This window comes from Ochotona curzoniae, unplaced genomic scaffold, assembly GCF_017591425.1.
Source record: "Ochotona curzoniae isolate NIBS_2020 unplaced genomic scaffold, NIBS_Ocur_1.0 scaffold_3835, whole genome shotgun sequence".
Lineage (NCBI taxonomy): Eukaryota > Metazoa > Chordata > Mammalia > Lagomorpha > Ochotonidae > Ochotona > Ochotona curzoniae.
This window is the reverse complement of record NW_024467114.1, coordinates 24,465,913-24,480,967: the sequence shown is the minus strand read 5'-3', so window position 1 is coordinate 24,480,967 and position 15,055 is coordinate 24,465,913. Positions and strand designations below refer to the sequence as shown.

At 44.1% G+C, this 15,055-nt stretch overlaps 1 protein-coding gene across 1 annotated transcript in view; it reads left to right on the top strand.

The window, feature by feature from the left end:
* Positions 1-15,055, top strand: part of CHN2 (chimerin 2) — a 263,982-nt gene that overhangs the window by 28,656 nt on the left and 220,271 nt on the right. The window lies entirely within an intron of this gene.

The following is a 15,055-nucleotide window of genomic DNA, read 5'->3' as shown; positions in this document are numbered from 1 at the left end:
CTTCCTTCCTGATTATCATCACATGCTTCACAAATTATTTAAATTAATCCATAATCTGTCTAAATCAAGAATGGGGGAAATGAAGCTCAGTGACAATGTGGTTCTGTTATAGCTGGACATGCTGAATTAGCTCGGAATGAAATGTAAGCTATCAAGTATCCAAACTTTATTATGAAAGCCTTGCTTAGCTTGATGCATGCTTATGGGCACTAAGAGAAGCCATGTTCTGGAGTTAGGTTCCCAGACCAGTCCACCAAACCTAGCATATAAGAAATTGCGTGTGTATGTTTGTGTGTGTGTGTGCGTGCAAGTGCATGTGTGTTTGTTATGCATGATTTTGTATCTCGCGAGCAAAATTTTAGACTCTGAGCAAAACTGAGTTTGATTCCATAGGACATTAGTTTACCAGTTTAGCATCTTTCCTCTTTGCTCTCCCAGGTTTACATGATATGGAAAATCTGGTCCAGATGTGGAACAAAGCTGGTAATCTTTGCTTACATTTCAAAGGCATAAGAGGACTGTGGCAGATGACTGGCTGTTCACTCTGTGAGATCTAATCTGAGGACTCGCCACCACTCACACTGAAGAAAACACCTTCACTCATGTCGGGGGACGGTTCTAATTATTGAGAGGGTGTCAGAGGCTCTGTGTCTTATTATAGCTAAAACATGATTCTGAGACATGTTCTACAAGCCGTAGGATTAGCCCTTTATTAATAAAGCTCCCCAAATAGTGTTTGCAATGTGTCATTCCACTTGAGAAGATAAATAGGGTGGAGTTAAATGAACACAGAAAGATGACTTATCTTGTAATTAAGAACATTGTACTAGAATTAGTTCTGTATGAGGATGAATTCTTATAGCAGTTTCTAGGCTGGCCAGGGAGACATATTAAATAATATTCCATTAAAAAATATCTTTGGAGACATAAATTCTCTGTGGGGAAAAAACATAGAACAATGGGCTGTCTTTTCTCAGTTGATTGCCTGTAGCAATCCAAACGCTTTGAAAAATGAAGGGAAATTTAACATTTTAAAACGATCTTTCAAGAATCTGTTATTCTGAGGGAAGGGAAATGAACACAAGTCTTGGAGTATTAGACTTTTTGGAAACTTCCATGATGTAAACGAGGTAGGTCTAGGGATAGACCCGCCCACCGAGTGCAGTGACTTGAAAAACAAACATGAGTCACTGATTTTTTTATAGTCAGCCCCAAAGCTGCACATCTAATGAGATTTTTTTCTTAAAAAGAAAATTAGACAATGCTTGTATTTCCTGATGTGAAGACAGTTAGTCTTAATTCCTCCTTGGAAATGTCATGGAGCGTTATCCTGTTTATTTATGGTGCACAATAACCTAGCATCCATTTGAGTCTGTATATTTTAAGACTTCAGCTCAAATGTTTCTAAGCACAGCAGTGCGGAGAGCTGAACAATCACCTGCTTTGTATCTTAAAATACAAACATCGATGTATACAAATCAGAATCAAAATCATATTAATTTAACTTTGTGATGATTTCCCCCATGTTTTGGGGGGAATTTATCCTGGGGATCTTAATTTTGCTTTTAATGTTCTCAATGTATGCCAAGAAAAAATAAAACTGATAATTTATTGTAAGCTTATTGCCACCCAATAGGTTTTGATAATCATTTTTGTTTGTTTGTTTCCCCTTAAAGCGGGTTTCTTTAAACTGTCTTTTCCCCACATACAAACTGAAGAATGGAAAAATTTGTTCATGAGTGTACATTGAGCTCTGGAGTTAAGTCCCCAGCTCGGCTCTTGGTTCCTGCTTCCTGTTCATGCGGACCCTGGTGGACAGCAAAGATGGCCAGTGATGGGACCCCTGCCACCACCTGGAAAACCTTAGCCACCTAGCCTTGTCCCAGCCCAGGCCTGACTATTTGGAACATTTGGGGAGTGAACCACACCGTGTGATTCACGCAGAGGCTACCATGAAAGAACCTGCACACACACACACACACACACACACACACACAAATACATGTGTACAGTAGGCAGCCCCTCCATATTTGTGGGTTCCTCATCCCTGAATTCAACTAACCATAGATCAAAAGATGTGTTTTTTAAAAATCCCAGTGTTTTTACTAATGATGTCAGCTATTACTTTGTCATTATTTCCTAAACAATGCTGTATAATAAGTATTTACATAGCATTTACTAGCTATTATGAGTAATCAAAGAGATGATTTGAATTATCTGGAAAGATACACGTGGGTTATATGCAAATGCTACATTAGTTTATAGTGGCCTTGGATTTTGGCATTCATAGGGATTCACTGAGCCAATCCTGCATAGACGCATCACTGAATGGATCACATGCATGTGTGTGTGTGCAAACATATACACATATGCATACTTACATAGCAATGTGCAAATAAGAGAATTCTTCAAAGTATTCGTGGAAACTGCATGTTATATAAAACTCTTGTGTTTCAAAAGCTTTTGGCATCAAAATCAACTTTTAATTTTTTAAAGATTTATTTATTTTTATTGGAAAGTCAGATATACAAAGAGGAGGAGAGACAGAGAGGAAGATCATTTGTCTGATGGTTCACTTCCCAAGTGGCTGCAATGGCTGGAGCTGAGCTAATCTGAAGTCAGGACCCAGGAGCTTCTTCTGGGTCTCCCACATGGGTGCAGGATCCCAAAGCTTTGGGCTGTCCTCTACTGCTTTCCCAGGCCACAGGCAGGAAGCTGGATGGGAAGTGGGGCTGCCAGGATTAGAACTGGTATCCATAAGGAAGGGATCCTGGCATATTCAAGGTGAGGACTTCTAACCATCACACTATCGCGCCAGGCCCAAAATCAACTTCTTTTTAAATTCTACCTTCTGTGAACTTTTCAAGTACCCTTGTATGCATTTGTATAGATGTGTATTATGGGAATACAAACTGGGGTATGTGTGTGTCTTCAGAAATACCAAGCTAACAGGATTGGACACATTTCACTTCTTGGACTGGAAAAAAAAAAAAAAAAGCAAACCCAGCCTTCTCATGTTCCCATTGAGCAATATCAGGAAATGAACACAGCAAGGCAGAGAATCGGATGTGATCAAAGTCCAAGGTGATTTGGCTGCAGGCACGGAGGTAGAGGAGGCTGTTTGTCTCCTCTGAACCCAGGGCCTCTAAGAGGCCAGTCCGCCCACATCCCTCGGGGCAGGGTGCCCAAGAAGCGGGCCTCTGGCACGGCGGCCATTCATTCTCCTTCCTGAACTGTCATTTAACGCCCACTCTTCCTGCTGCCCCCACTCTCTTCCAGTTTGGCCTGATTTCCCAGCACGCTGATTGGGTGGGGGAGAGGTGGCCCTGGAATTCTGACATTAACCCTTGGAACTCCCCGGCATGTGATATGCCCACCTCTGGCCTCTTCACCTGGTCTGGTCAGCTGCTGTCTATTTTCAGCCTCTCCTCCCTGGACTAGAGGGACTGTCTGTGTGTTGTGTGCCAGAGGAGGGAGACTAAGCTGAAAAAGTCGAGTGGGAAAAGGAGAAAGGTAGTCTCTGCCCTCCCATGCCTGTACCTGCTCTAAAAATACTTCCCTTTGGCAGAGGGAACGAAGCAGCGGAGCATATGGCATATGCTCGCAAGTGCACCAGATTGTAATATTATACACTTGGATTACAGAGTCTGGGTATTACAACCATAAACATATGTAAACATTTTTATGTTTTACTGAAAAGGAAAAGAAATCACTGATAATGAATTATCCTAATGAGCTGGTGACAAAGATCAATTAATTGTATTCCTGATATCTAGAGAGAGAGGATGATACTGGATCCAGTGATGTATTGCTCAACTGCGGTGGAGCAAGGGGGCATTTGTCATGGCGTGGGATTGTCACAATTTACTACAGCAGTGGTTGGCATGAGACTCCTGGGACGGGAGGGTGAGAAGGACCCTTCAGAGAAAAGTGGACAACTACGACAGATTGGCCAGTATCCTTCTGCCATCTACTCTAAGTAACTATGACCGGCCCGTTGGGGTAAGAATGGTCTGTGGCTGCTTTCTCACTACCCAGTGGAGCAGAGTCTATGTGTCTGTCATTAGCTGGTCTGAAAAGACTAAAATATTTACTATCAGTTCCTGTACAGAAAAAGACAAACTTGGCCAACTTTGCTCTAGCAGGCTGTCTAAGATCACTTATCTGTTATCTGGAAAGCTATTTTGTTGCTTCAGAAAAGTGTTTGCCTAGTTAGTTAAGATTTCGAGAGATGAACATTGTATTGTCAGTATATCCCAATTCTCAATCATCAGAAATTTGGAAGCATTACTTACTCTAAGAACTTTATAAAACAATGTTACCCAAATTCTTCTTCTTTCATATTTAATCAGCTTGTTTTAGCAGCTGTGTGAAAGCTGTTTCTATATTTAAAGATTGTCAAATGGCCCAATTTTGTCCTTTCCCCCCTCTGTAGCATAATGCCCCATCCCCTGTTAGCACACTCAAATCTGGAACTATTTATGTGGCTCATTTACAGAACCCTTTCTATTTCCTGTAATGTAGTTCTCTATTTATTCCTGCAATTGGACATTGTCCTCTGATCGTGTTTACCTGTTATAAAGTACATCCAGTTGTAGAATCAGTGTTACTGTCGATGGTGTTGGACAGCCTGTGTTTGTATTAGGTCTATTTTGTAGTTGAAGGGCAATTGTTTTTATTCAGCCCATTTTGCTGATGAGAAATAGCAGGGTTAAGTATCCAGTTTAAGATCACAGGGCTAGAGGTTCCAGTGTGGACTTGAACGTGCCAGGATCCCATATGGGCACCGATTCTAATTCTGGCAGCCCCACTTCCCATCCAGTTCCCTGCTTGTGGAGTGGGAATGCAGTTGAGGACGGCCCAAAGCCTTGGGACCCTGCACCCACATGGGAGACCCAGAAGATCATAGGGCTAGGAATTGGCAAACTTTTTTTTTTTTTCCATCCTGCTATATTGCTGAGTTCATGGCCCTGAACCTTCCAGGATGATCTGGAACAGCTCCAAAGAACTATTCTGCATGTGCCTGGCCCAGGACTCTGCTGTCTTTAGGGGAGAATCGTCTTTTCTTCATTGTCTACTGACTGCATTTCGAGCCAAAGCTGATTGTTCCTAAGGCAGTGTGCTCTTCGTCCTCGGTACACTGTATCAACATATGTGGTCACTGTGTTCACACGGGCTGTGTTAGCAGGACTGGGAGAGAGTGTGGTTAGATTAGCAAACCTTTCATGTCACTGGGAGCAAAGCTGTGTGATTTGGTGGGGTATGGGTGGGAACAGTATTTCATGGCTGGGTTTCATGAGCATTTCAAAGCTGGGTTCTCATGCATCACGCTTGTATACAACAGGAGAATTAGCTAAAGATATTTTCTGCGTTCCTCACAGCCAGCCCATTCCCACCTTCTGTGCTGTGCCATTTGGTTTTCCTTTTCCTTGGCACCGATCTAGGCTAATTTTCCAAAATCTCTTGGATTGTTGAGTCTACTTTTGAAGGTATTCTCGGCTGTCTTTCTTCATCAGCACATGTTATTAATATGAAATCCTTCTCTCACTCACTCATGCAAATAGTAAGCAATAGAAACCAAGAGCTGTCTCTTTAACAATAATATATTTTTTCTCAGAAAAGTGCGAAGATAGCATAGGGATACAAGGCTTTCGGAATGGGAAAAATTGATACTGCACTTTTGGGGGTATTTTCTAGTTTATTTAGTCTTTTGAATGTTTCCTTCGGGATCAAATTACAGCTCTGCTACCGTAGTTAGCGCTTTAGATTACTGACTGCAGTGGAGGAGACAGGGCTGGGGCCATCTCTTGAACATTCTGCATTTTCAGTTAATTCAGTGGAGCCTTTCCTTTTTTGGTTGTATGAGCCTTGTTCCTCTTTGGCATCTCATACGCCCATGATTCCTGCGTGGACAGCTCATCTTTAGGCTCTTTTGGTGTGTTTATCTTGTTATTAACGCTATTAGAAATTCGAACCCATCAGTCATTTGAAGCACAATCCTCTCTTTCTTTCTCCACAGTGTCCTTGATTCTGAATCCCAGAATTCCTAGTTGTTGTGTAATGGGTGGAAAGGGCACCTGGGACTACTGAAACCCCCAGCCTGTGGCAGAGATAGAGTGGGGAGGAAATTCATCCTTAGACTCATTGCAGATCTGTAAACCCAGAACATGTGTGAGGCCAGCAGCTTCAGGACCTTGCTGTCTTTCTGCCCGTCAGAAGTAAAGTGGAGCTGAGTTTTTCTCTTCTCATTCTTTTCTTCCAGACTCGCCTTGAAACTTTCTTTGTTTTTCCCTGACCTTTCTCTCTCAAGGTTGGCGGCCAGCGCTTCATCTCCTCCTTGTCAGATTTCTTCTCATCCTTTTATGTCTGTGGCCAGGGAACCTTACTAAATCAACTCTCCCAGAGTGCTAGCTGCATTTTGCCTTTGAGAAACAATAAACTCCAGATCTCCACCCCCCACCCCACCTTTTACTTTCACTAGATACAATTTTCATGCCTAAGAGGCAGTCACCCTTAAATTTTTGCAGACTTAATTACATTCTGGTAGCTTCAAGCCTGAAAATGAGATACATTGTGTGATATTTGTTTCCACTGACGAATACAGGTGTGTCTTTTACGCAGTGCTGGGGAGGAGGTGAGGCCATCCCTGGCCATCGGAGTGGACCGCACGTTCCCTTGGTGTGCATGCACATATTTTAGAGTTGTTGAATGCAGGATGCCGTTATATTTTGCAGGCATCTTTCTAGGCTGTTATTTACGCTCACCATGAAAACTTCACTTGTTTTTATGATGCATATTCTTTAAAGGAACAGCAGCGACAATGACTATTCATTGATTATTTTCATTGGATTCTCATGTGGTGCCTACAATATGATCTCATCTTTTTAACACTCCTGGCTCTGATTTACTTTTATTTTCATTGTCCATCTTCAGCTTGAAAGTTTATGAGATTTGTATAATCTGTATTATTTTGCTCAACTAATTCCTCTTTCATGTTGCTCAATGTTTAACCAAAGAACAAACTAATAAAGTTTCAGAACACAAATCCTAGAGTTATAAAGGTTATGTTTTGAAACTCCACCCTACCATGGCACTAGGTGTATGACCTGGGCAAGCAGCATTGTCCTTGAGGTTGTTGGCTCCCTCTTCTCAGAAATACTGGTGCCGACTCCCAGGGTGAACATTCATTCCCACGAGTTAAGGCTCAGCACAGAGGACACGCAACAGCAGCCACCCGTGTTCTCCTCATTCTCCCCTGAAGAGCAAGAACCGTGTCAGAAACAATCTCTTATAAAATCCCTTACACAATCACACCATAGGCGTGAGGGTTCCTGGGATGTGTCACATAAATTTGATGGGCAGAATGGTACTGTCCACTCTCCTCCCTCATCCTGTTTATGTCAAATCCCAGGCACCCGTGACTGTTAGGTGACACGGCAGGGCAGCGTGATGCGTGTAGGTGGCATTTTGGATTCTATCAGCTGAGATGCAGAGGAGCTCATCCCAGATCTTCCTGGTGGACCCTCTGTGCTTAGAGTTCTGTTCTTTAGGTGTGGCAGAAGGAAGAAGGGGAGTGTGCTGAAGAGAGTGAACATGAGAAACTACAGGATGTTGGTGGCCTTACGAAGGGAAGGTGGGCACCAACCAAGGACCGTGGGAAGCCTCCAGAAGGAAGGCAGTTCTGCCAACACTTTGAGTTCAGCCACTGGAGACCCATTTCAGACTTCTGACCTCTACAACTGTTGTGGAGTATGTTTATCTTATCTGAAACAACCGTGTGTGTGTGGTAGCTTGTTGCAGAAGCCCTAACAGTGAGCAGCTGTTTGACAAGATCATGACAACGACAGACAGATATCACTCTAAGAAGACATAATGACTGGGACCATTAAAAAAAGATCTATTATCTATTTGAAAGGAAGAGTTACACAGAAAGAGAGGGAGAGACAGAGAGTTCTTCCGTCTGTTGGTTCACTGCTCAAATGGCCTAAAGCTGGGAGCCAGGAGCTTCATCCAGGTCTCCTCTGTGGGTGCAGAAGTCCAAGCACCTGGACTGACCTCTTCTGCTTTCCCACATACATTAGCGGGGAGCTGAATCAGAAGTGGAGCAGCCAGGACCGGATCCAGCATCTACATGTGGACAGCAACTTTACTTGCAATGATGGCCCCTGGGATCATTTTCACATGGCAATAAGCTCTGTGCCTCTCTTTATCAAACTCACTCCTTTAAACTAGCTCACTATGCATGATTATAAAATTTTGCACACAGTGCTCATTAGGGCTGCTGCAAGGTGATTTTGAGATTTGGACTCCTCCCCTTCACCCTTTCAGGCAAACTAAAACTTTAGCATCTTGGATTCAATATCTGTTATAGCAGTGTAAGATCCAGAGATGTGTCTCTTCTGTTCTTCTCTTCTCCAATGTAAGAAAAACTTCTCCTGGCTGAAGTAATTAAAGCAGAGTTTTAAAAAGCCAAGGTGATGATCACAAAATGGCAGCCATTACTGTGCATTGTTGTTAAGGTTTTGTTTGTCTTGGAGCAGTCGTGGAAATAGGGTTTGATGTCCTTATTACAGGGAATGCTACCGGGGTTAGAGGTAGCACAGGAGGAGGTGTGGTAGCCATGGTTTAGTTTCATACACTCAGTATCACATTCCAGGCATGGTGCTCAGATGAGCAGTACCTACAATGAAGACCCAGAGTGCAGTTCTGCCCTTGAATCTTATTCTGACCTTTGTTAAAAATGAAAGTACACCTGGCAGGTGTGGTTTTAAACATGGTCAGCTAGCTTTTTCTAGTGAATGGGTTTTTTTTTTTTCCAGATCTTGACTTAAAAATACCTTTTGCCTGGAAGAGGATAGGAGGTCAGAAATACAATGAGGGCTGGAGGGGAAAACAGAGAGGGATGCTGAGTGCATCCTAGGGCTGATGAGCAGTACCTTGACTCAGCTTGGGGTTCTCTTGAGAGGACCAACACTGTCCTGGATAAGTTCCCCTGAAGAATATGCAAGTGACAGAGCAATGGGAGGTTTCAGACCACCAGTCCAGCCCTTGCTAAAAGCCCTTTTGTGACTTGGTGCCTGCATTGGCTGTGTCGTGGTCATTGAAGCTGCCATGGACTATTGGCAGGGTTGCTCCTTTGCACCTGAATAGGAGTTTTTGATGCTTGAGTTGTGATTTTTGCACGGCCCTAGAACACTGGCACATTCTCTGGTGGCTTTGTAGATGGATTGGCTGTCAGCATGAGGTGTAGGGTAATGTGCTGTTATAACACCGCCACAAAGCCATGGCTTAGTGCACTGTGCTCCAGTGCTGTAGGGTCTGAGTGCTACAGTGGGAGGGTGAGATGGTGTTCTGCTGTGGGCTCCAGGGGAGCCCATTTCCTTGCCTTTACCAGCATCTGGAAGTTGCCCAGGTTTTTGGGTGTCATTCTGACCTCTGCTTTGTTTGTTACTTCTTTCTCTTGCACTCCTGCCTCCCTCTTATGTGCATAAGGACCCTTGATGAACACATTAGGCCCACCCAGTTCATTCAGGAGTCTTTGTTGTAAACATTCAGAACAGCTGCAAATTTGCAAAGCACTCTGTGCTATGTAAGGTCATCTGTTTGGAAGTTTCATGAAGATGTGGCCATCTTTGAGGTCATTCTGTTTTAATATCAAGTTCATTTCTTTGAAAGCAGAGAGAGAGAGAGAGAGACTAAGATGTCATCTGTCTTGTGCGTCAGTGCCCAAATGCCTGCAACAACCAGGGCTGGGCCAGGTAGAATCCAGGAACTCCACAGAACTCCCACTCTTGCGGCAAGGACAGTTGAGTCAGTACTTACTGGCTTTGAACGTGCATGTTATCAGGAAGCTGAATTGGAAATGAAGATGGAATTTAATCACGGGGGTTCTGAGATGGGATGCAGGTGTCCTAAGAAGTTGAACTGCACAAAGCTCTCCTGGAGGATTCTTATTCTGCCCATCTCAAAATATGGAAAAGATGACAACAGCAAAGCAAGTCAAGTGATTTCTTTGTTCGAGGCTGAGATGTCTAAGGCAGAGAGCCCTGCCCAGTTTTGGAGGCAGCAAAACCTTTATAAGCCCAAGAAGGCCCATTTTCCATTTTCTGTGATAATGTGTGTGAGGGAAAAAGTTCAGCCTGATTAGAATTAGCAGCATCTTATCTCACACTTGGCTCAGCAGGGAAAGTTGGTGGGAAGCGGCAGATTTCCGGGCTCTGTGCCTTGCCTCTGCAGGTCTGTAAATTCCTCATTGGATTCCTGACCGTTTCAATAATCCCTCATCTCCTTCCCTTTTAAAGTGTGCTTTGCACTGCACTTTTGCACAAACATGGCATACCTTTCCTACGTGTGTTTGTCTAAAACTGTTCTATCAATTTCAGCTTCGTGTCTACCTAGGGAGAAGTTATGAAACTGATTCTGGCTCCCTCCCGGAAAACTTCAAAAGTCTGGTGGAAAAGAGAAAGGGGAAGACGCAGTATCTCATAGAGCAAGAGCCTTTGCCAGAAACTTCTCTAGGTTCTTTTCTGTCCAACATTCACCCTCCAGGATAAAGCTGAGGGAAGAGCAGATTGCCAGGCTGAGCCTGAAGCCAGAAGATTAGGCAATGGGGGTTAGAGGCCTTGGGGCCAGGAAAACAGAATCCTGAGCCAGAGAAGTGGGAGACATGAACAGTAGAGTACAATGGGAAGAAGGAGGGGTTGAATCTCAAGTCAGGCAAAGTGGACAGCTCCTGCACAGTACACCTTTCCAGCCACAGTGTCATTTGGACACAAGTCCTAGGAACCAGGACAAGATTTCAAAGGAGCAGTTCTCATCTTTCCTGTTGCACAGTGCTCTGTTATGTGGTCAGTTAAGTTTCTGTGTATCCATCATTTGAACCTGTGCTGCTCACTCACACTTCACCACCTACCTCCTTTCTTACAGTTAAAGATTTAGAGGCCAGCATTGAGACATTATGGGTTAAGCTGTGCTTGAAAGCTGAAATTCCAAGTCAGAGTGCCCGTGCAGTTGGTAGCTGCTCTGCTTTCATTCCAGCTCCCTTCTAGATGTCCAGATTCATGGGTCCCAGACACCATGTGGGATATCAGAATGGTGTTTCTGGCTTTTGGCCCAGCCCTGGTCATTGTGACCATTTGCAGAGTAACCAGCAGGTCAAATATTTCTTTGTCCATTCTGCCTTTCAAATAAATAAATGGATATTTTAAAAATAAATAAAATTAAAACCTTGGGCATTTTGTAGCTAGGCAGAGAGTCCATTGCATTTCTTTTTATTGAGGAATGATCATATTTAAATATGAGCTTAATAGTATAAAATTATAGGGAATACATATTCATTTATGTCACATACTCATTAATTAACCATTTTTCAAAGCTTGTCTAGGCATAGAGATATAGTAGTTAATAAAATCCATGAAAATCTTGTCTTGGGAGAACTTATGTTCTAGTTGATGGAAAACCAACAAAAATAGATCATATTTCGAGAGGAAAAGCTAGGCCCAGGCTGGGCTGTAATGTCATAAGAAGGGTTGAATGCAAGACTGGATGGTCAGGGAGGGCTGCGTGAGGTGCAGACTGGGTTTTGTAAAGTCTAAAGGGCAGGAGGAGTCTAGTTCATAGTTATCTGGGTGAGAATAGATCGTTTGGGGGAGCAGCCAGCTCAATGACCCTGTGGCAGAAGAATGCCCAGAACACAGTTCTAAGACCAGTGAGGGTAGAAAGAGCAGAGATGGGGTTGTGTGAGGGGAGGGTAGTTTGTGATCATGGGAGGTACTGAAGGCCACAACAGGGTCTCTGTCACTCTCAGTGAAGGGGAAATTTTGGAAGATGCTTAATCGAGGCACCTATTGTTGATGCAGCTGGTTGAGCCACTTGTGATGCTGGCATCCCTCTTGGGAGTATTGATTCCAGGCTCAGTTGCTCTTTTTCCAGTCTGACTCCCTGCTAATGTGCTGCCTAGCAAGGCAGTAGATGATGGCCCAAGTTTTTGGTTTCCTACCACCATGTGAGAGATGTGGATGGAGTCCCTAGGTCTTGGTTTTGGCCTTGCCCAGAACTGTGTCTTTCTGAAAGAGCTGATCAAAGATCTCTAGATCTTTCTCCCTTTCTGCCTTTCACATAAATAAATAAATATACACACGTAAGTAAATCTTTTTTTTTTTAAAGGAGATGTGGACAACGATGTGACTCTATTTTTATTTTTACAAAAGTATTCTAGCTTCTGTGTTGAGACTGAACTGCACTGGGCATGGACCAAATTGGGGGCAGTATTTAGGAAGCTAGCCTAACCCAGGAAAGAGCTGGCAGTTTGTGCTTGAGTGGTGCCAGAGGGTCAGGTCAGATGTGCTTCAACTCTGAGGCTTTACTAAAGCAAGAGCTGGGATGGTCAGGATGTGGGCATGAGAGAATGTGAAGTCAGGGTGACATGGGAGTTGTTGGTCTGTACATCCAAAAGAAGGAATGAACATGCCATTAACTGAGATGGAGCAGATGGCAGGAAGGGCAGGTATGGGGGAGCTGTCGGTTTGAGCATGTTCAGCTTGATGCACTAGTCATACATATCAGGCAGGCAGTTTGCTGTGTGGGTGTGATTTTAGAAGAGAGGTCCTGGTTGGAGTTATGAATTCATAGTTGTACTTATACACATCTGAAAAAACCTCCACCTTTGGAGTCTCCTGTGGTGCTTCCTATAAACCACTAATTCCACCCTTCGCTGCATCCACCCTCCAAGGCATCCCTTCTGTGACCTAAGAGGCAAAGGTCTCATGAAAAGCACTTGATGCTTTGGTCCAGGAGCACTCTCCATGTTGCAGTCCCATTCCTCTGATTTCTGTAGCACAGCGTCAGTCTTGAATTCTCTTGGTTAAATATGGCTTAAGGACTCAGGTGTTGTGTGGTGAACTGCAGAGAAATGCCCCACCTGAAGAGGGCAGCATCTGCCAGCAAAGGGGTATCCCCGCTCTTAGCAATCCTCAAAGCTAGAATTTAGGTGTTTGTTTGTTTGTTTAAGTGCATATTCTCCTAATTTCTAAACATTGATAGCTAACTCAAACAGTTTCCAGGATGCTACGGGGGCCAAACAAAATGTATCTATGGGCCAAATCCAATCTACAGCCAACCATTGATCACCTATGATCTTGTTGGGTGTTCTAACTGGTTGGAGTTTGGCACCTGGACAACACCTCTTAGACTACCCTCCTTGGATCCTCAAGTGCGTGCTGAGAGCAGGAACCACATTATCCACAAGGAGCCTCCTGGGAGATGGTATGTGTTGAGCCCGGCTGCCGCAGGCCCTGCTTCTCTATGAAGGATAATGAGGCACCTTCCCCAGGACTCTGGAGAGTGTCTGGTGTCCCGTTCTCCTTTCCTCTCCTTCCTTCCCCACTATTGTCTCCTACTTCAAAAACAGAATGAATATCGATCTCATCTTTAGGTGAGACAAGTAGGGGCTGTTGAACCAGTGATTGAGTCAGCCCCTGTGTCTTAAATGCTGGATGGTGAAAAAGATTGCAAAATAGTGGCTGAATGACAATCTGAGCAAGACAGTTCACCCTAGGGCAGGTGGAAGAAACTGTATTTTTCCAACAATTATATATTGAATACCTGCTATGTGCCAGTTATTTTACAGTGTGCTGTGTGTACAGAAAGAAAAGATAAAATGCAGTATACTCCTAAGAGATTCATAGCATCGTAGAGGAGACAAACACATAAAGAAACAAATTATAGTAGTGTGAGAAGAACAGTGGGACCGGGAGGCTGCAGAGCAAAGGCTGGCGGGAGATGTCAAGAAAGACTGTTGGGGGCCTGTGCCAGCTGAGCCACAAAAGTGCAGAGGACTGGCATATGTGATGGGGAGCACATTCTGGAAGTGTGGCTTGGATTTGGAGCTCTGCGTGGCTCACTCTGAGAGTGTCCTGTGTGGGGGGCAAGGATGGGAGGGTGGGATGGCAGGAGAGGAGGCCATACCCGGAACCTGGTGCTGAAGGGACCTTCTCAGGAGGAGTAAACAATGCCCATTTTTCCATCTGTGCCAGAAGGCTCTGCAGCCGGCATCAGTGTGGTTTGAGAAGGAGCCGAACGATCCTCATTCTTCTCCCAAAATCTATGCTAAGCAGCAAACCAGCAACCAACTTCAAAATAGTGTCTGCTGAAACCTTCCTTATTGACTTGAAAACCCCATGGCCTGCATTACAACATGTGGGACATTTGTGGCACTTACCATGGTATTTACTATGCGCCAAGCATTATCTCCAGAGCTGTATTCAGTGCATTGAAGTGTCACGACCACCCCTCTAGGTGTCTCACAGTCAGTGACAAAAGCAGATGTGGTCCCTAGCTATGTAGCCTCTGTGGTCCTGCCCTTGGCTGTCCTGCGGGGCTTCTGTCCATCATGACACAGTTCTCAGGAAAGGCTTTTGGAGACACATTGGTTGTTGAGTTTGTGGGAAACCATTTCTCTGGCCTTGTTGGAAGAAGTGACTGAAGTGGAAATCATCAGAGAGCTCATCTTGATTTGGAGAGCAGTGGGAGCTGCCATTGAACCGCAGCTGTGCTCTGCATCTGTGGGCTTGGAAGTCCCTTTTATTTGTTTCTAGTATTAAATACAGCAGCCATATATCCTTTTTCAGGGCAGCTGGAAATCTGTCTTGGTGGGAGCAGAACTGGCTTATCAGCATTTCATTGTAAAGAATATTTTAAAAAATCATTTATTAGAGTGAGAGAGAGCAAAAGAGAGTGAATGAACTTCTGTTTCCTTCTTTGCTCCAGAGTTGTCTACAATAGCTGGGTACTAAGCCTATATTTAAACCATGAGCCACAAACTCAATCCCGGTCTTCCGTGTGAGTGGCAAGCACCCAACCTCACTAGCCATCGCCTGCTGCCTCCCGGGGTGTACATTAGCAGGAAGCTCACACTGGATGCTGGAACTGTAAAGTCAACCTCGGTGGCTCTGAAATGGGATGTGAATGTCTTAAGTGGCATCTTAATTGTTAGGCTAACTGCTGGCATTTTCGGTACTGTAGATAACTTATTTCTGGAACTCTGGAGAGCTGGATT